Raw genomic sequence first — 21,963 nt, 5'->3', positions numbered from 1 at the left:
TAAGCTTGCCACATTTCACCCGTGCCCGCCATTGTGGCTCCTTCTCCTCCTCCAGGAAGCCCCCCACTCTTGAGCCCTGAGTTGCACCCAGCATCTCTGCTCCTGCCTTAGCTCTCACTCACTTCCAGGATCCAATCCATGAAAATGTTTGGTATCCTCCTTGCTTATAAATACTTTTGAATCTTACCTGTCTCTCTGTTCTCACACTCAGCTGTACCTTTTATCCTAGTTGGTTTTCCTGATTTGAGTCATTTAGAGAGGAGGTGGTAGCCTATGCAAAACACTGATGCCGTGAGCGCAAATCTGATGATTAGTCCCTTCTTAACCATCCTACTATTCGATTCCCTTCTCTTTCAGAATGAAATTCAAAATCTTAGTATAGCCTCCAAGACAGTTTCCATTTCCGAACTTACCTTTTCCGTTCCATGTCTTCCGTCCTGAGGTGGGACAGCTGGGATTGCCAGAAGTGTCCTTCCCCTTTCCTGTACAATGCTGTCCCCTCCTCTGGGGAGGTCTCCCTCCCGCTCCATGCCCCATCCCCAGCTGGGATGGGTGCCTGGCTCATAGCATCTGTAGGCATTCTGCCCTGTGTTGTGATTGTCTGTCTACAGGTCTGAATTTTTCATCTGAGGCAGGAAATGTGTTCTTTCATCTGTTTTCCCAGGGCATATAGCATGATGCCCACACAGACCCACCCCTCCTCGAATGCAGTCTGAGTCTGTGGAAAACTTCGGTGTAGCCGTGGAGAAGTAGGGAGGTGTGAGCGTGTGTGAACTGGGTGGCTTATCAACTCCTCTGCAGTCTAGAACTAGCTCAAAAGTAATTTGAATACAAAATGAGTTCATTTTTTTCCCCTTATCCACCCACATTATCATTTCCCTGCTACCTGAAGACTAAAAACCATATAACTTTCTGTTGCTTGCGTGACCGTGTCAAATGATCTGAAACATGTCATGTGTGAGCAGTCTCTCTGGTGGGTCTGACACCCACAGGATCAGATTCCTCCTACCTTTTGCTTTTTCCTCCTAAATTTTTCTGAAACATGTTATATATTCCTGCGAGCTCTTTCATCCTGGAACAATTCTCCTCTGGTGAAAACATCCCCTTCATCTTGTTCCAACCTCCCTCTCCTCAATAAACCTCCACGGATAGAACAAAGGTGATGACTTTTTAAAAAATTTTAATGAGGCACCTCAAGGAGTGACATAGAATGAGAATTTAATATTACTCTTAAAAGATAAAACAGACAACTCGTCTGAATCTTCCTTCGGAAATGCATCAAAGTAAAATATTTGGAATTGAAATGTAAATTGTAAAACAGAAGACAGTGTCCATTAGAACGAAATGATGCTGAACAGGGACCCAACAATCCCATAGAAACAGAGTTTTGTTCCTTTGAAGTAAACTGAATACTAGTTATAATATATTGTTGACCTTATCTGTTTTGCCTTCAAAATACTAAATAGAATGGAAGACAAAAATCCAAAAGCAAATGACTAAACTTAATCTTATCTTTATTCATAAGTCTATTTATTGTTGTTTTACATCAAAGCCTAGATCAATTTAAGTTACAAGGAAAATGATCTTTATTTCATGAGCCAGTGCTAAAGGAACTCACTGAGTGAAAACACAGCTAACGGTGGAGGAACGTGCAGGGCTGAGGAGATTCTGGACCCTTTGTGGCAATCGGTATGTGTAAACAGCTTCCTTACCATTATAGAATTCATTTTACCCAGACGAGGGAAAGCCTCTGGGAGTTACTACTGAGTTCCAGAATTCCTCCATTTTTAGTGGATGTTTTACTAATAAAAAGGGAATGAGAGGGTGATTATTTGAGCAAGATGTGTTTTACTGCAGATTGCCAAAAGCCCACTTTTCTCTAGAGAGTTAAGATCTCTTCGAATTCTCTCTCTCTCTTTTCAGTAAACACGGCCATTAATGCCTCAGCTGCTGTGACCAGGCCCTCTGTCACCTGCCACTGTGGCTGTTGCTGTTGAGATAATTTAGCAGGGAGGAGGTAATGTAGAGGAGAATTGGGGATGGGTAATAACAGATCTTCCCTGTCGGTTCTTTTGCATTTGCCCGAGTTCCAGTCCTTCAAAGAGGCATTCTTCACCTCTCCCTCCAATTCCCCTGACCATGCTCTAGTTCTACGCTCTCAGCAACTTTATTTATACTTCCACTTATTTATGGACTTTTTTCATGGAGTTCTCAGATTATTGCCCATCTATAGATTTGATTTCCTCACGTAGTTTGTATATTCTTTAGGAGATTGGGTTTCTTAAGTTGGGAGTTGAGAAATGGATAAAATCATCCTTTGATTGACCATCATTCTCTACCAGTTTAAGTGGCCCTTGCATAGGGATATTTTATTTATCCTGAGTTTTTATACTATTGGTTTTGTAGTCTAGACAACACCGTTTCTGAGGGATTGGGATTGTTGACTGGGTCAGTCATTAGAGGAAAACCTGCAGCATGTGAATGCTTATGGAAAGTGGAGAGAAAATAGTCCCAGAAAAACTGTGGAATGGGAGTTTTTGGGGTTTTGACTGGCAGGTCTCAAGATGTCCAGGAAGTAGCTCCCAAATGTTGGATCGCAAGATGGCGGTGTCCACACAGACCAGGCTGGGAGGAGAGGAAATCATGAGTTTGCTGTTCTGGGTTTGCCTCTGGGCCTCAGTTAGACTATAGAGACTAAGGAAATGAGAAACATGCTCTGTTAAGTCAGCTATGACAGGGTCAGATACCAAAGTCCGGGGTCAGAATGTTTGTATGATTATTCTATTCTCTGTATTCATTTCCATTTTGTTTTCTGAAAATATTTAGTAAAATCTTTTTGAAAGTCTGAGCCTTTTTCAGATATGCCAGGGGGAGCTAAGGGCAGGTGCAGGCGTGAGTTACTCCTCTATACTAGAAGTTGGTCTTTTCTCCTAAGGATCAGATAGTAAATATTTTAGGGTTTGTGGGTCTGTCAAAAAAATGTTCTCTGTCACAACTACTCAAGTCTGCTGTTTTAGTGCAAAAGCGACCACAGACAACACATGAGTGAATGAGTGTGGCTGGGTTCCAATAAAACTTTATTTACAAAAACAGGCAACAGGCTGGCTTTGGTTCACTGGCCTTATGATGCTGTAGATAGATAAAGGGGGTATGACAGATCCCTGAGGTCAGGATAAATGGTGCTTGAAGGAACAGAAGAGAAGCATAAGACCCAATAGCTTATGAGACAGGCTGGGATCTCCCTGGCTGCCTAAGCTTTGAGGGTTTGAGTTTTAATTTTATTAAGAAAGATACCTCCTCCACTCCCACCTCTCAAAAAAAATCATGAGAGCAGGGACTTTTTTTCCTATTTGGCTTCTGCTTTATCCTCTGCATATACATAGTTGCCCGGCGTACGAGAGGTACTCCGAAACATTTGTTAACGATGAATATTTAAGTGAATAAAATTCTCTTATATAGCGGGGTTGACCGAACATTTAGCATCTCTGTGACTCTGGGCATGGCTCAGGACATTATTGTGAAAAATTCCTGTTTTGATGTTGTGAGACTAGAGAAAATAAGCAGCAAAGAAAAGAAAGCAACTATATTCTCTTAATTTTAAGCTAACCGAAGGTGAGCATTGTGCTTACTCAGGTCTGCGTCTTGTACAGAACTGTGCCCTGTGTAACCCACACTCAGTGTCAGTCAGTAGGCGGGTGCTTGAGGGGTGGAAGCAAATCTTGCAGGCAGGCCCGACCAGGGGGCAGTGCTCTGATCTGAATGCTTGTGTCCCCCAGAATTTGTATGTCGAAACCTAATGCCCCGTGCGGTGGTATTAGGAGGTGGAGGTTTGGGGAGATGTTTAGGTCATAAGGGTAGAGCCCTTATGAGCGAGATTAATGATCTCATAAAAGAGACCACAGAGAGCTTTCTGCTTTCTTGTCTCCTTTCACCGTGTGAGGTGACAGCAAGAAGACAGCCATCGACGAGCCAGGAAGCATGTCCTCAGCAGACACCAAATCTACTGGTGCCTTGATCTGGGACTTGCCAGCCTCCCGAACTGTGAGAAATACATTTCTATTGTTTTTAAGCCCCCCAGTCTGTGGTATTTTTGCCTTAGCAACCTCAGTGGACTGACAGGCAGGGGAGGAAAAGGAGATTTAGCAAACCCTCACTAGGTTTCTCATAGAATTATCCATCGCACTCATGGGGAAGCCAGCCTTCCTGAACCTTTTAATATTTTCATGAATGATGCCTTTGTAGAGAACATGCTGCTCGGTTGTGTGGTACTATGTTTGAAGTATTATGTGGACTGAGTGCTTATATCTATGCTTATTGCAATGAGAAGGCCAGTTCCCTCCCCTTTTCAGATTGGTTTTGAAAAATAGGGACATTCTTGAGCACAGAAAGGGCACAGCTCAGTGTAAGCAGGGGCAAGAGGGAAGCGGGAGAGGACAGACGGGAGCACGGGGGGAAGCCTCCACCGCAGCTGTGTGCACCTGCACATGTGTGTTCATGTCTGTGCACGCAGGCTAGACGGCATGCGTGTGTGTGAAAACACCGCCTCTCCAAGGGCCTTCTAACATCAAACCTCTGGGCCTGAGAATCCTTAAAGCCTTTTGGTGACTACGGCCTTATTATGGACTGGCTTCTCAGATGCCCGCCTCTGTGTCAGCAAACAGCCCCGGAGATCCGATCGCTGACCACTTTGCCAAGTACTCTGCATATTCTCTACTTTAAGACCCCTGCGCACCTCTGTAAAAGAGCATTATTTTCACTGTTTGTCACTGGGAACACCGAGGCTCAGAGAAACAAAATAATTTACTGTGATTACTCAGTAATAAGTGGAAAGGACTAAGGTGAGGCAATGAGGCACACAGGGAGCAGACTTGAAGGAGGCAAACTCTCGGGTTTGTGCAAGTGCAGGCTGACTCACTTGAACCTGGGAGTGAGTATCTCAAGTGTTGCACCCTGGGTGTCCCAGGACTTACGCTTACGTCTTCCTGACTGCAGAATGTGTGCTCTTGACCACTGCACCATAGCTGAAAGCAGAACATTCTGGATGGTAACATTCATAGATTGGAGTAGGGCAGTCCAGTGGTCTTCGGACTTTTTGCTTCTATATCCCCAAAGAGAATTTTCAAAGGCTATGTGTTCTTTGCACCTGTATAAGTTGATATCTAAAAACTTTCAACTTAAGCTTACATAGTTGCAAAGAATGTAATTTCCACTTTTATTTTATTGGAAATAAACTTGATATGTAATTTTCAATGTACTTAACTGAGCCCAAATTCCATGGTGATAAGAAAGACATGGGCATATGTGAGGGAAATTTTATATCGTCCTTTTTTTTCTTAATCCTTATGAAATCATATTTCTATTCTATTCCCTGATAGAAATTTCATCCTAGTGATTTCTATGCTTTAAAGTTTTAAATATATTTTTGAAACAAAGGTATGTACGTAAATTGAAATTAATTTTTTGACCACGGGACCCTAAGTGTAAAGATTTTCTTCTGCAGTTGAGTTATTATAATTATTAGTAGTACTCAATAGGTCCTCAACATCATTATATTACAAATTACATTATATTAATAGTTACTAAATATAATGATAAGATGCTATTAGAACTGTATCTCAATGAGATAGGTGGGGTGCTTATAAAGTTATTTCATATGTTCATAGACGAAAATCACTTATGGTAGAAAAAGATAGGGTTCAACTCCAATTCTCATCGTATTTATTATTTTTATAGATGTGCTGAGAAATTTTGGTCATTGAATAAGTAGATGGTAATGGAAAGAGTCTTGTTGCAGGAAAGTAACTTGCTTCTCCAAGATGTATTCTAACAAAATCACAGAACGATCTGTTGAGAAAATGATTTTTAATGATTTATCAGCTTTTTTTTTTAAAGAATCAGAAGTCACTTGACGTGCAAAAAGGATGTTAGCCGGCCGTTAGAGTCTCAACATCAACGCTACCATTTCAAACTGATTTTGTCTTTCTTGCCTCAGAGAGTGTTAAGCCCACAACTGTATTGAGTCCCAACAGAGGAGAGGTGTGACTTCATTCTTTTAGGTGAGAGAAGGGTGCCTGTAAAAGGGAGATGGGAACAGAAAACCAGAAGGACACTTGGACCACAGGCTCTTTTTGCAGTAGAAAGGTTTTAATAAAAAGCCCATATGGATGCTGAAGAGCTGGGAACTGATTCCCAAACAATACTACCTGTGCTCATTTTGAGAACCACTGGGATAGGGCATGATGAACATAAGAAAGCTTTGGAAGGATGAAATGAGCAAGGGTGGGTGTAGGATGTTCAAGTAGGATGTAGGGAGGACAGCGGGGGTGGAGGGAGGAAGGCAGCACCAGTCAAGTGGGAAAATAGGGGAGAACTGACAGGGCACGAAAGAATTAATTCACATTTTGAGAGTAGCCAGCCCCACTGTATTATACATTGGGCATTGACTCACCCTCACCCACACAACATTTAGAACCTAGTGTTTTTGTCTTGTGTTGGACAGGCTGATTTATTCAGGGTTTCAATCAAGAAAGGAATGAAGATTAAGATTAGAGTGAGAGGTTTACAAAATTGGTCAAGATTAGAAGATAGAAAGGCTACAAATTGGAAGAAGGAGAAAGGACTGAAGATAAAGACTGGGCACGTTGCTTCTGTGTCCCTGGTTTCTGTTTGCACTGCTTTCCGCAGCAGATGTTGCTTACTCGTCTCAAATTAAATTAAAATGTCCGTAGAGCTGGAATAACGCAGTTCAGTTATCTTTCAACCAGAGCATACGATGTCTCGACACTTTCAAAAACTGCTCGGTGTTTTATTTTGTGTGTAACACACACGGACATTTCAAGTGTCATTCAGCAACAGGCCACTTCTCTGATCAGTCTATTCATTGGCAAATTGACAGGTCTGTATGAATTCAGGGACACGTTTGCTATGGAGCTTATGTATTATCAATGCAATTCAAAATCACCTATGTTAAGATTAGGCTCTTTAGGTGGAAAAACAATTAAGCTAATTTTATTTTATTTATTTATTTATTTAAAAGTAGAATCCACACTAGGCTTGACCACTTGACATTGAGTTCAAGACCCGAGCTGAGATTAGGAGTCAGATGCTAAGCCATCCAGGCGCCCCCAATGAAGCTAATTTTTAAAAACCATCTTTGAGGGCGTCGGGGTGGCTCAGTTGGTTAAGCAACTGCCTTCGGCTCAGGTCATGATCCCAGGGTCCTGGGATCGAGTCCCACATCGGCTCCTTGCTCAGCGGGAAGCCTGCTTCTCCCTCTCCCTCCGCCTGCCACTGCCCCTGCTGTGCTCTCTCTCATTGTCAAATAAATAAATAAAATCTTAAAAAAAATAAATAAATAAAAACCATCTTTGAATGAACAGATGAAAAGGAAGAAACGTCAAAATTAATTTTTAAAATCTTTGCTTGAATTCAAAGTGCATGAAACTCTTTCGTTAACATATTCTGACACATAACTTTACAACTGAAGAAAACATTTAAAATTAGTATCATATTTTTTAGCACTGCTTTAAACCGTGGTCCCTGGAATTGTGAAACTCATCTGCCTATCTGCAGAAATTCTGTTTTCTCTTAAGTATATGTATTTATCTCGTTAACACGTCTTTCCGAAAGGAAAAGCAAATGTTACAGTCAGGCAATTATAAAAGCATCCTGTGTATATGGTTTCTACCACCACCTACATCAGATTCCAAACTGATAATCCAGCTGTTAATTCATAAAGTAGATGGGGAGAAGGTTTCTTTTTTGGCTTTGGCTGTCATTACCTAACAACTTTTTTCTTTCTCTCCCCAAATACAACTCATTAGCAAATGCCACCTAAATGGTACTTCCTTTGTGACTTTGCAGCTGTCATTGTTATGCATTCACCAGGCCCAAGTGCTGTTCGGTGTATTTCTGGCAAGCTATTCATCTGCTTAAGCTTAACAAATGGAGCCCTTTAAGCTGCTAAAATACAGTACCGTAGTTATTTGTTTTTTGCGTCTTTAAGTTACATCTAAATGAAAGGTTCTGGCTAATCGGTTCTAGGAATAGTATGAAAAGCAGTTCTAGAGAATTTCTCCTGGTGATTAAGTGGAATGCACTTGCGGCCCTCTCGCCGACCTCACACAAAAGGCGTGTCTTTCCTTCGGGCTGCCTGGGCTTATCTCGAGCAGCTTGGTGGTAACGGGCTGGGGCGCCGAGGGGAGGAGGAAAAAAGATAAATGTGGCACAGTGCACGCAGACCCGTGCTCAGGGAGGAAGGAGGCGCTCCTACAGAACGACGAGCCGGGCCCATCGTGCAATTCTGATTTATCTTTGAATTTGTGTCTTTTAAGGGCACTCCAATGGGACAGTGGGTCATAGCCTGGGAGCCCGTGGAGCCTCTCGCCTCCTCCCGGCCTCCTCCGGGAGCTGCCGCCTGCCAGCTGCCTGGGCCCGGCGCCCCCAGCCCGGGCGCCCCCCTGCCCCGCGGCGCGGGGCCTGGGAGCCGCGAAGGCGGGGGCGCGCGCATGCTCCGTGCGTGCGTGGAGTCCACCGCAGGGTCCCCGGGCCTGCAGTCGCCCCGCGAGTGTCCCTGTGCTCTGGGAGGGGGGCGTTAAATAGAAACTTAAAAAACAAAACAAAACACCACGAAGGGGCACCAGAGAACCTGTGAGGAAAAGGGAAAAGCCTTTTTTTTTTTCCTGTAGTTTTCACCCCCCCTTCTTCAGTAAGGGGCCCGCATTTTCATTTTGCACTGGGCCCCGAAACTTAGACGGCTGGCCCTGAGCCAGGGCATGGAGACAACCAGCAGAGCCGACTGCTCCTCACAAAGCCCAAAGTAAAATAACTTAACCAGCAACCAAAACACTGCCAGGAGGCCGGCCTCCCCAGGTGAGTTCGGTTTCCGTAGCCAGCGTGAGAGACAATGAGGAAATCGTCTAGATCTTAAGCCAAAGCGGCAAACAGTGAGGACAAGCACCATGGAGGTGCGGGGACCGAAGACCTGGCCTTGGTTTTTCAGAGAAGTTGGGCGATGTAGAGCTCAGACTCTGAAGCCAGGTGGTCCCGGTTCCGTTTCATTTCATCAATTAATTATACTGTTACTCTAGCCAAGTCACTCAGTTACTCTGAGCCTCCAGTGCCTCGTCTGGGAAATTGTTCCTCTATCAAGCTGATATTTTGCTTTCTCCCTACCTTTAAAATTATTATAAAACGTGGGTCTTTGGGGCGCCTGGGTGGCTCAGTCAGTTGAGCATCTGACTCTTGATTTCTGCTCAGGTCATGATCTCAGGGTGCTGGGATGGAACCCCAGCCCCAGCTCCTGGCTGAGCAGGGAGTCTGCTTGAGGATTTCTCTCCCTCTCCCTCTGTCCCTACCCCTGTTGGTGCTCTCTCCCTCTGAAATAAATAAATAAATCTTTAAAAAAACAACCATTCTGGGCCTTCAACTTAGTATTTTGATCTGGTTTGGTTAAGGAATGCCTTCTTTCCTTAATCGGTATCTGCTCTTCTTAGCCACACCTAAGTGGTTGCATGAAAATCTTAATTTTTAAAAAGCCTCTTCCTGAAAAGACCAAAAGAAAATATAAGTGAAAATATAAGTTCTTTAAAACTGAGGAAAATAGGGGCGCCTGGGTCGCTCAGTCGTTAAGCGTCTGCCTTCGGCTCAGCTCATGGTCCCAGGGTCCTGAGATCGAGACCTGCGTCGGGCTCCCTGCTGGGCGGGAAGCCTGCTTCTCCCTCTCCCACTCCCCCTGCTTGTGTTCCCTCTCTTGCTGTGTCTCTCTGTCAAATAAATAAAATCCTAAAAACAAACAAACAACTGAGGAATATTTCAACATCTAATAACAAACCAAATGTTAATATTGATACACAATTACAAATTATAATCAATAAGAAAAATTCACAAAATATGTTAGAAAAAAGCAGGATAAGGCAATTTTCAAAAGAATTATTCATGGTAATTCACTAATAAAGAAACAGTCATTATTAGTGAAAGAAATAGGAAAGCAATGATATTTTCACTTAGCCTGAGGAAAATCTTATCACTGTTGGCAAAAGTGTGAGGGAAACAGACACTCATACTCGGCTGGCTAGAGGTCTCCTGGAGAGCAACTTGGCACCAACCTTTGAAAGTATTAAAAAGCAAATACTCTTTGATCTAGCATTTTACTTATAGGTATTTATCTTGAGGAAATAATTAGTCGTGGATATATCTGTGTTTATAAGGATGATGGTCACTGCTTATAATGGTAAATGGCCTAAATGTTCAACAATGGGAGGCTGTTAAATATGTAAGTATATATTTATAAAGGTATAAATAATTAATACTATTCTATAATAAGTAAATAAAAATATGAGTACATATATATGATGGAATATTACTAGGCTTATTAAATTACTAAATTACAGATATATATTAAGAACCTGGAAAGAATTTTTCATTACGTTTTTAGGTGAAAATAGCCTGTTGTAGTTTGGAAAAACAGTATAGCATAGTGGTTTGGTGTGTGAATTCAGAAGCCAGACTGGTTGGCTTCGAATCGTGGCTTTACCCTTTCCTGGCTCTGCCCCTAAAAAGCTGTGTGACTATGAGTAAATTCCTTAATATCTCTGTGGCTTGGTTTCCTCAGCAGTAAAATGAGCTACTCTTGGCAGTCTATCTCACCGGGGTATTGTGAAAATTAAGTTAGTACATGTATAGTGCTTAGAATAGTGTCTGGCACATGGTAAGTTCTCAACCATTCTTAACTTATATTTTACTATTTTATTAATTATATATGCATAAAAATGCATAGAGATATATATATGAATATATTCCCAGTTGTTATTTCAGTTGGGATTTGAGTGATTTTTTCTTTGCTATATATACTTTGATGTATTTTCCAAAAATTTGTAACAAAAGTGACTTATAATCAGAGGGAACAATGAAGGTAATCCCATTTTTTAAGAAAGCACAAGCTTCCTCTTCTCTAAAAAAGACAAAATGAAGTTGCGTGGATAGCCGCAAAAGTAGGTTAAGAAACACCCACATCGGAGGACTCAGAAAATCTTCCCTGATACAAGGGATAGTAAATGTGTAAAGAAACATTCAACTTCTCTATTGATTGAAGTAATGATCAGAATTCCAATTAATGTGTTTCAGCCACCTTCTGATTTGTACGACAGTTCCAATGTTGCCTTTTTGATCTCAGTTATACATTTTTAATGAAGATGAAATACAAGATAATGCCATTGTTGATGGCACAAGAGAATATGGTGTATTAGTAAGAAGAGCTAACATGTCCCATTCATTTAACATCTTCTAAGCACCTCTAAAAGTCAGAGCTATCATTTCCCCCACTTTGCACATAAGGAAACTGAGGCCCAGAAATATTAAGTAACTTGTCCAAGTCACATACAAATAAAAGATAGAGCTGGGATTCAAATCCGGTCGGAGCTCAGAGCCTGTACTCTGTAGGCTATAGTGATCAAGAATTCCAAAATAAACAGATGGGAAAAAAAAGAAAGATAAACACGGGGCCATGGGGAGGGAGTATCAAATCAGCTGTTTCAAGTACTTTCAAGGCACAATTTTATCTTATTTGTCTTAAATTCCCAGAATTTTACTCCACACCTGGTGCATAACAGACACGTATAGATGAATGCCTGAATAGCTCATAGGCCTGACACAAAGCAGATATTCTTAGGTTCTTAATAATAGGGGCATGGTTGGACACTCAGATTTGTAATTAAAACAAACAAAAAAAGCTAGAGACTCTCCTAAAATGAAAGGAGGACACTAACGGAGAATGTGGAGTATGGCACATGAAGGGATCTCTTCTTCCAGACCTGTACCCTCTTCTCTTTGAGACTGCTTGAACTATTTATTAGTGGTTCCTGGGTCTCTAATTAGAGTCCTAAGCATTTCCTTCTGTTTCCCACAGGGTTGGAGTAGTGCCCTGAGGGCTTGTTACCAGCGCCCTTCACTCCTTCTAATCAGCCAGATGGCAGCAGCAGGAAGTGGCGGCGAAAGCAACAATCACAGGGTAGGGGTGACTGTGGAGGTCTCCAACTGAATGGGGACTCGAGGAAGCCTATGCCCTGGAGTTTCTGAGCCTGAGCTGTGAGAATTCGCTTTTGTCAGTTAGACTTTATATATTAACTGGAAATACTTGATTATGTTAATTTATTAGGCTAAAATGGAAAACTGCTTTCAAAATAATCCTTCTAGATGGCAATTTCGTGTTAGAAACATTGATAATTTGTCACTACTCTTAGTAATCTAAAACTTTTACTGACTTTGTAAGTGGCTCAATGTGTGTGTGGTGTTTGTGCTTGTGTATTTATTTACTATTCTTATGTGGGAAAGTGCATAAAAAGAAAACACACTCACACTCATTAGTAGCAACTTATAGACCTCATAATCCTTTTTTTTTTTTTTTTTTTAAAGTATGCTTCTTGCCCAGCGTGGAGTCTAACACGGAGCTTGAACTCATGACCCTGAGATCAAGACCTGAGCTGAGATCAAGAGTTGGAGACTTAACCGACTGAGCCATCCAGAGCCCCCAAATCTCATAATCCTTATGGGGAAAGTGACCAGAGAAATGTGACTACCACCAGAGATTTTCCTGGCCATTATAGACCTCAGTGTGGTCACTGGCTTCCCTCAACAAGGGCAACACATGTTGAGATGTGTTAGCGGAGAGAAAGCAGAGAGTCTAATGAAAATGCCAGTAGGCCCTTTGGGAAACTGGCAAATAGAGTGTACTATGAATGTGGACACAGGCTGCAGAGCCCTCCATTGGTCTATTATTAGAATAGGGGCAATATCCAGTGCCTTTAATGCTGAAAGATACATACCTGGCACTTCATTTCCTCAGTGTCACCAGTGAATTATACCTAATATTAAAAAGCAAGAACATTTGTTCATTCAGTTATCTATCTATCCATCCATCCATCCATCCATCCATCCAAACAATTGAGTGTGGTCATTTAAAACTGTATCCAGCTGGCTTCTTCTGTTGCTACAAATATTCCCTTTTGGAAGCCGTGATGTGACATGGTTTATGGCTAAATTGATTATATTTTCCTATTACAACACCATTATAATTGAGAGCTTGCTTCTGTTCCCAATGTCAAAAAATTATAAACAGGACTCAAAATATTTAGCAAAAGCATTGATATAAGTAAAACCACACAAACCTTGATAATCTATAATATAGTAGAAGTATATTCCAAGACACTGAATCTTAGAGATGGAAGAGACTTTGCTAATCTTTATTTCCAAGAAAACAAAAGTTCAGAGATAGGAAAGGACTTGCCCAGTGTCACTCACTTAGAAAAGGTAAGACTACAACCCTCGTCCCTCGGTTCTCAGATGCACATTCCTTTTCTGAAACCATACACCCTCCCACAGAAAAACCCCAAGATTTACTTAAGGTTGCTTAAATAAGGGGCACCTGGGTGGCTCAGTTGGTTAAGTGTCTGCCTTCGGCTCAGGTCATGATCTCGGCTGGCTGGTGTCCTGGAATACAGCCCAGCATCATCATCGGGCTCTCTGCCCGATGCAGAAGCAAGGAGTCTGCTTCTCCCTCTCTCTCTGCCCCTCCCCCACTCGTGCTTGCTCACTCTCTCTCTCAAATAAATAAAATCTTTAAAAAAGGTGGCTTGAGTAAGAGACCACAATATATTGTAAAATGTGCATACTATGTGAAAAGGTACAACTATATGTCATGTGTCTAAATTAAATAGCTAGCCAAAATAAATATGATCAAAATAATTAATTTTTAAAAAATGGTTTGCTTTGTTAAGATCGATTAAAATATGGAAGAAACACTGTGGAAGCCCATTTCTCTTAATAAAACTGCTCAGAAACATTTGAGCCAGTAATTAAGTGGACTCCATTGTTTGTCTAACCAGCATCCTTCCGTTCCTTCTTCCTTCCTCACAGAATCCTGATTTTATTTAGACTCTTGCCACTCCTCTGCACCTTTGGATTAATAATATACTGGAGGGAGCAAGAAAGGGTTGGGGCGACCAGCTCCAGGGCTAAGGAGGAATCTACCCCCTTGCCTGAGATGGTTCTGGAAAAGTCATGTGACTCAGTCAGACAAATTGGCCAAGAGGGGAATGTTGTTGAAGGCTCTGGAGGAGTTTCTAGAAGATGCCCTCCCTTTTGAGATTATTTTGTTAGGGCTGAGATTTCTGAAGCATCTCACTACCTATCAACGAACTAACAGTGAAGTGGGCCAATGGTGTTGATTGTTTAAGCCCATTGAATGTTGTCCCTTGTTTGTAGCTCAAGACAGATGCGAAATGCAGGTGCGTCCCTCCCTCCCTTCTTCTCCCCCCTCCTCCCCCCTCCCTCCCTCCAGTATATTGTCATTAATCCTTATTATGCACAGGCATTCTTCCCTGCATGGAGGATATCACAGTAAAGTGTAGAATCCTCGTCCCCAAAGTGCTTACCGTGTAGAGCAGGCTTTCCAACTTTTTTTTTTATTATCATCCCCTCTAAGGAACCTTTTTAGATATATTTTTATAATGCTGTTTCATGAAAATTTAATACCACAGATATACTCTATATCTGTGTGTGTACTATATATATTTTGTTCCTCAAGAAGCAATTATTGCCTCCTTGGGAGTGATATGTGCCCTGGAGAACAGTTTAGAGGGAGAGATGGAAGGAGGCTATCGCAATGAGATATATTATGAGTGGGATGTCTCCAGGATGGGGACACCTACTCCTTTACAGGAAGCAGGGGCTTTGCAAATTCTTTACAAAATAGCCATTGCAACACAGAAATCTTTAAAAGAATCACCATGGACTTTATCTGGTTTTAAATTCATTCTGTTCCATTTGTTTCTCTCTTTTCCCTTCAGATTCTCCTATAGCAGCGAGTTCTGGAAGCCTGAGAGGAGAAAGCAGACAGCCAGGGAAGGTGAGCAGGTGTAGACAAGGAGGCTTCCGGGCATAAGCCTCAGTTTTGTTGGCAAATCATCTTATTATCTGTCATGTCTCTGAAATGTCTTCCCATCTTTCTCTTCTTCTCATTTTCTTTGCCACCATCCTCATAAGCCTACATTACCTCTGGTCTGGGCGATAATCTATTTTCTTAATTATTTATTTAGGACCAACTGAATTTCAAGTACTTCCTATTACAGTCTCAGTCAACACAACAACCCTGGGAGTTAGGTATTAACACTTCCATTTTACAGACAAGAAACCTGAGGCTCAAGGGTTTTAGTGACTTGCCCAAAGCACGACACTAGTAGGAAGAAGCCGATAGAGCTGATACCTAAACCCAGTGGGGCAACCTAGGCCGGTGCTCCTTCTACTGGATTTTTGTAATATATTTTAATGCATTTAAAAATTATACATGTGATAAATGAATACATTCTCTTTGCAAAAAATAAAAATATATTACAAGTTGATATTCCCATTAATCACCCTCTCTATTCCCCCATCCCCCCAAAGGTAACCAGAATCACAGTTTGGCATGGATGGTTCCAGATATTATTCTAGGTACTCCAAACAGCTCTTTGTGCCCCACTATGCTGGAGGGAACAATATAGTGCCCTCGAGCAGGGCCCCACTGCATGGATGACCTCCTGTGACACATGACAGCACCTTGCATGTGGCTGAACAGCTCTGCTTGGTTGGCAAATCCTCTTCTCATAAACTACAGGTTTATAATGTGCAGGTGGTTCTATCTTCTGCTCCAGACCAGGCCGCGAATATTCAGTATGTTCCATTTGGTTTGTGTTTCCCTCCCTCCCCTTATTTACATGATTTCTCCTCATCACTTTTAACCAGAACACTTGGTCCCTTTCTCTCTTTAAGATAGCAACAGTTTTCTCTGTAGAAGGTACTTTGGTAAATATCACTTTGTGCTGTAAATTAAGTTTAATATAGCACTTTCCTATTACTGATTAATGTACTACCTCATTGTTTTGCACCTTTTTCTTCAGTTAATAGAACTTTTGAGCTAGAGATGGGGAAAATAAGTTATTTTGAGGTTGCCAAACTTCCTGAAATCAGCCCTGGGGGATTATCACTATACACAGTCATCCCTGCTCCCTGTACGCTGATTCTCCAGCCCCTCCGGGGTCCTGCAGTAGGACACTCGGGAGGAAAGGGGACACATTTGTAAGGGGAGAAGTTGGGGTTGCTGATCCTCATGGAGACAGGCACGTGGGGCTTGGCATCCGGAGTGCTCAACCTAGGAATATGTGGCTGTGTGGCCCAGAGTGCCCATCTAGCATGCAGCTCTCTAGGTAGAGTTCTGGATGCAGACCCTACATGATACCGATCACATGGCCATCATGCTAGGGTGCGGGGCAGCTCATCTTCCCTGCAGAGATGGAAGTCAGACCTCAGAGGTTTCCTTACCGCACTTAGGACTGGGGACAAAGACATTTGCTCTAAGGAGTGTTATTTGAGGCACAGGACCAGGGTGAAGAATGTGGAGAATAACGGGAAAAACTGGTATTGCTTACCCGTCCCTCAGGCCAGGGCAAGGTAATGAAAGCGAACAAGCTGCTGTGGTTCTGAAATCACCCCACACTCTGGGAGTCCAAGGTGGGTGGTCACAGATGCTGCCGCCCTCTACCGAAGGGGGCACACCATGCTTGGGAGGGGGGGCGCTTGTCCACACGCATCTGCTTCCGGATGCAGGAGGGCTGAGAGGAAGGTGAGTGGTCTGAGAGATGAGAAGAATGGAGAATCTGGGTGAAGTTGGTCAAGTGTGCTATCTTCACTAATTTCCTCTGTGTCAGGACTCCTACTAGGAAAACCAGCCAGTATATATTTTAGTCAGCGATTCATCAGTTAAGTCCTGTTCACAGACAGAGGTGTGATATAAAAAGCTTCTGCCACAAGGTGGCAGCAGCATCTTCTTGGCTGTGTTCACCAGCCTAGTGGGTGCTTTTTCTTCAAGGGCAGAAGAGATGGTTTTCTCCCCGCTTGTATTTTAGAGACAAGTTGCTCTCTGAGAAGCTTAGGAGCTTCACAATACTTATTACAGGAGTTTTCTTAATGGGTCTCTTTTCTTAAATTAATGTCTGGGAAAATAGGAGGTTATGCCTTAGGGGGTATATTTTCTGTCTTTTCTTAACAGTAAATATTTTAAATCTAAAACTCCTTCTGTCTGTGAAGCCAGTGGTTTTGCAACACGATTAGGGGACAGGGGTATTAGGGGACCAGATATTCTAATTGAGGCAGATAGTCTCGGTTCTGGCAATGAGCAGGTGCTCTGGAAGAAGTCCCAGGCAGGCTCTGCTGTGCCCCTTATCTGAACGGAGCTGATGAGCTGGCCCCCTTCCAGAGGAGGGTGACCAGTGCAGAGAGGGATCTGGAAACCAGGTGCGACAGGGACGTGTGGAAGGGACACATTTACTAAGGAGGAAGTGATGCGAACACTGCAGTCCAATATTTGAAGGGCTGTCATGGAAAAAAAAAGGTAGTTGGAATAGGTTGCTTAAATCGTAGCTATGGAAGGGACCTTGGAAATCCAATCAAACACACTCCTCAATTTCCAAAAGGGGAAAATAAGGTTGAGAGGGTGACACTTGCCCAGTGTCACACAACTGGCTGGTAACAGACAAAGCTAGGACTACAACACAGATCCTTGACTATACCCAAATATGGTCACCAATTGGTTGTAAGCGGTTCTACTGGTGGGGGGAGGGGAGGGTGGTGGCCTCCGTGTAGTGTTGAAGCAGAAACTGGATGTCCACAGAGAGTGTTCCTGAATCACTCAGAGAGCTGGCCACAGCCCAGTCACTAGAAGACCTCTGGGTTTACTTCTAAGGTTCTCTCCTTCTGTGTGGTTGCCATAGGCTTCTCAATAATTGGTAGGGAACTCATGGTAACAGAAAGTTTGTGTGTGGTTGGACAGGCGGGCCCTAGGAAAAGTCTGGCTTCTAGGAAGACTGCTTGTACGTGGTGGCACAACTGGGGGCTAGCAGAGGCTCTGGCCTGGGATTCCCTAGCGTCTCTGCCCTCGCAGAGTCCCTAGGCCCCACCTCGGGGGAGGTGAGAAAGAGAAGAGCACTGCAGACTTCGCTAGGCAGCACCCGGCCCTTGGGGGGGGAGCAGGTTACTTGTGATCTGAACTTGGAGCTCCTCTTGCCCACTTCACAAACTCCGTTCTTGTCTCTACTCGTGCAAAATCCTTCATAAGCAGTATAGGATATATACATTTTTACCACCTCTCCCTATATTGGTTTCTTGTCTTTGTCAGGGTGCCTGCATGATCTGGTAATGTGGTTTCATCACACCTTGTGTGGCTTGGATTATCATCTGGAGGATGAAGAAATGGGGGCAGGCCATTCCCTCGATACAACACACACAATAATTAAGCACCTGATGACTCATATCGTAAGATGGATAGGAGTGGCAGCAGGTACACAGAGGAAAATGAGGTCCTTCCGCTGCATTCACCCGGAGAATGAGCTGGTGATACCAGAAGGAATCGGGCAACCAGGCTTCCCGAATGCATCACACGTCCCCTAGGGGCACCGAAATGACTTTTGGTGTGAAGAAGAACATTTCCAAGGGAGTTATGTATATATCCTTAAGTGTGTTAGAAGTGTCTAATTAGTATATCAAATTTGTTTGCTTAGGACGAGGCTAAAGAAATCACTTAAATTGAAAGGGAAGTAGATTAGAAAAATAACGGCTGTTAGCAAGTGCTGTGTGCCGAGGCTCATACTAAGGGCTTCCCAGGTAGTTCCTGGTTTACTCTTCACAGCCACTGTAGGAGTTGAATTCCACTTTACATGAAACCAAAGTAAAGCAAAGAAAATTTGCATAACTTGCCCAAATTCAAACAGTTGACCGGGGCAGACCTGTCTGAATCCCAACAAACCCAGATCTGTGTGAATTTAGAGTCTGGATTCCTCACCCCCTGAGACAGGGCTCTATAGAGTGTCATCCCCACCTCTCCCCCGACAGAGGGGCTTTGTTTTTGCAGAACCCCAGCACCAAGTAGGGCCTTATTCAGTCTTTGTTGAGTGGATGAATGAATGAATAAATAGCATGAAGTGGATGCTGATGCTGGCAAAAAATCCTAAGTTGGTATGTGTATGCCTGATGCTTAAGAAACCCTGACCTAGTTTAATCATTTCAAAGTGTGTCCTCAGGAACTATCCTGGGGTTCAAGCCACAGAAGAGCTTCGGGGGGCTGCTGTGAGGGTCGGGAGGCCAGCTTCAAGCCCATTCTTCCAACTCCCTCCATGGCAGCTCCCTTTTATCTAGTATGGCCCCTATTCCCACTTTAGTTTTTTAAGAAGTCTTTACTCCTGCCTCAATTAAAACAAGCAAAAGAAACAACAAAGCCAAAACCAAAACCAAAACCAAAACCTCCCAGTGATCTAGTGCAATAACATCACAATATGATGAAGAAATTGGGGCCCAGACAAGTTAAAGATTAAGAACGAAGTCATACGTGAATCCTGTCTTCCTGACCCGTTGCCCAGTGCCTCTGTCATCACGCTGAGAAATGATGTTGGAAGCACGTTGGAAAACACCACTGTAATTCTGATGCTATGTCTTGTATGGAGCAAAGTAGCTGTAGGGACCAACCCTGGCCTACATAAAGACACATTTTAAATGCTGGGTGTTTCCCTTTACAAAAATGTCTTAGGTGAGGCCAGTTCTCACCATTTGTTTCTACATAAAGAACAGGTAATTTGGAAGTACAAATTTAGGAGGAGTAGATGGAATTAGCCCATCTGATAAAAAAAAAATTTTTAGGACACAATGTAGTATAAGATACTGCTCAAACGAATGTAATTTAATAAATCACAATTCAAATCTTGAACATAGATAACAGATAACATTATTACACAATACATGGTAAGTGCAAGATGAATTATACACAAAAAGTGGCAAGTTCAGTGGGGGAAAGAAATTATTTCTGACTTGAGGGGCTTCAAGGCTCCAAGGTATCGGTAACACTCGAGGGGGCCTTGAAGGATTGGTGGGGTCCAGCCATTCCTGACCGAGGGAGGGGGAAGACTTTGGATGAGGTGGGTAAGGATTTTGGGAAAACATTTGTGGTTGGAGCTGGGGCACTGGGCTGGTGGTGGTGAATGTGGTGGTGAGATCCTTGAGGCAGAATGTTGGTTCTATCATTTACTTAAAGTAAATGATAGGAAAACATTTTTAAACATTTTAAATAATGTGGAAATCAAAGACACATGCATTATTATCAATGATAATAACATAACATTATTAATTAAAAATACAGTTTCCTTCAGCTACATGGAATATAAAATTTTTACTATTCTTTAAGATCAATAATTGTTTTAAAAACACATATTGGTCCAGTTTTCTGGAATAAATGTACATTGTTAAATGCAAATCAATTTTAAAAATCTAAACGGTATTTTAAATGAACTGGAGATTTTATTTAATGTAATCATATTGTGAATATTTGTTGTTGCTAAGTAATAAATCACTGTATATGTAAAAATTACTAGGCTTGTGTTTTGGAGGAAACAGGACTTAATACTTTCCTTCTAAACATAAAACACTGTGAAGAATCATTTGGGGGACTACTAAGACAATTCAGAAAAGATAAGTAATGAGGGAAAGTATTAAATTAAAATCAATTTCAAAAGCTTAACAGATAGCATGACATTGGTATAATAACAGACATAAATCAATGGAACCAAGAAGCAGATTTTAGTTGATGCAAGGATTTTATATATGATAAAGAGGGTGCATTAGCTTTCTAAGCCTGCTGGCCCAAGTACCACCACCTGCATGGCTTAAAACAACGGACACTGATTCTCCCACAGTTCTGGAGGCCAGAAGTCTGAAATCAAGTTGTCAGCAGGACAATGTGCCCTCTGAAGATTCCGGGGAAGAATCCAGCCTTGCCAGCAACCTCTGGTGGTCCGTGGTCTATGGCGGCCTGACTTCCATCTCCATTTCTAGCTGTACATGGCCACCTTCTCCCTTTGCTCCTCAGTCTTCAGATGGAGTTCTCTCGGTGTCTGTTTCTTTTCTTCTTATAAGGACACAAGTCGTATTGGATAAGGGCCCACCCTACTCCAGTATAATCTCATCTTAACTAATTACATCTGCAATGATCCTATTTCCAAATAAATTCATTCTGGGGTCCTGGGGATTAGGACTTCAACATATCTTTCTGGGGGACACATTTCAACCCATAACATATGGTATCATAAAAGAGTAGGGAAAGAAATAATTGCTCAATAAATGAAAATTTGTTAACTCTTGGGGGAAAAAATAAAATTAGATGGATACTTCATACTTTAGCCCCAGATAAATTTAATATGGATTCAAGTTAAACATGAAACATGAACAAGTAAAAGAAAAACGGAAGAAAAATATAGGTGTATTGATAAGGAAAAATCTGTGTCCTAAGAAGGCCGACTGAGCCAGCAAGGGAGTCCCAGCCCCTGCCCCGGAGCTCTTCTGGGTTCTTCTCCCTGCTCTGCTTCCCGTGCGTGCCAATCCGGGTCCTTCTCCCTGCCCCACTTTGTGCACATGCCAAGAGTGCCCAGTATGCGGAAGTAGAAGTGTATAAATTACCCCCTTGTTTGTGCTTGGGGCTCAGACCTTTGGAGATCACTCTCCTCTGAGCCCGCCGGGGTTAAATAAACCTCCCATCCTCCAAGATCTCCGAGTGCCACTTGGTTCTTCCATTGGGCGATCCAGTCCAGGTTCCATAACATTTGGTTCCCTGACAGTTACTCCGCACCCTGTTTAACACAGAAGAGAGGAGGAGAATACTGAGGGAGCATGGTAGTACCTGGAAGAGCATGCATCAGTGGGAGTCATGGACCCTGCTGCCTGGGCTAATACGGCCGCACCCAAAGAGCACCCAGCATGGGACTTCACCACAACCGAAGGACAGGCCCACATCCACCGCTACCAGGAGGCCCTCCTCTGGGGAATCTGGGCAGGAGCTAAGAAACCCATGAACATGACTAAGGTATCCTCGGTCACTCAACAACCAGGGGAGTC

The 21,963-nt window shown here is 42.8% G+C and overlaps 1 long non-coding RNA gene across 1 annotated transcript; it reads left to right on the top strand.

Moving 5' to 3' along the window:
* The first annotated feature begins 8,606 nt into the window (after positions 1-8,606).
* On the top strand, positions 8,607-18,953 carry LOC144378951 (uncharacterized). The gene is made up of 3 exons (XR_013440892.1): positions 8,607-8,871; positions 14,844-14,902; positions 18,206-18,953. It is a non-coding gene; the product is annotated as an uncharacterized LOC144378951 (long non-coding RNA).
* The last annotated feature ends 3,010 nt before the right edge of the window (positions 18,954-21,963 follow it).

The sequence above is a fragment of the Halichoerus grypus genome, chromosome 9 (genome assembly GCF_964656455.1).
Source record: "Halichoerus grypus chromosome 9, mHalGry1.hap1.1, whole genome shotgun sequence".
Taxonomy (NCBI): Eukaryota; Metazoa; Chordata; class Mammalia; order Carnivora; family Phocidae; genus Halichoerus; species Halichoerus grypus.
The sequence above is the reverse complement of the archived record's forward strand: the minus strand, read 5'-3'. Positions and strand labels throughout refer to the sequence as shown.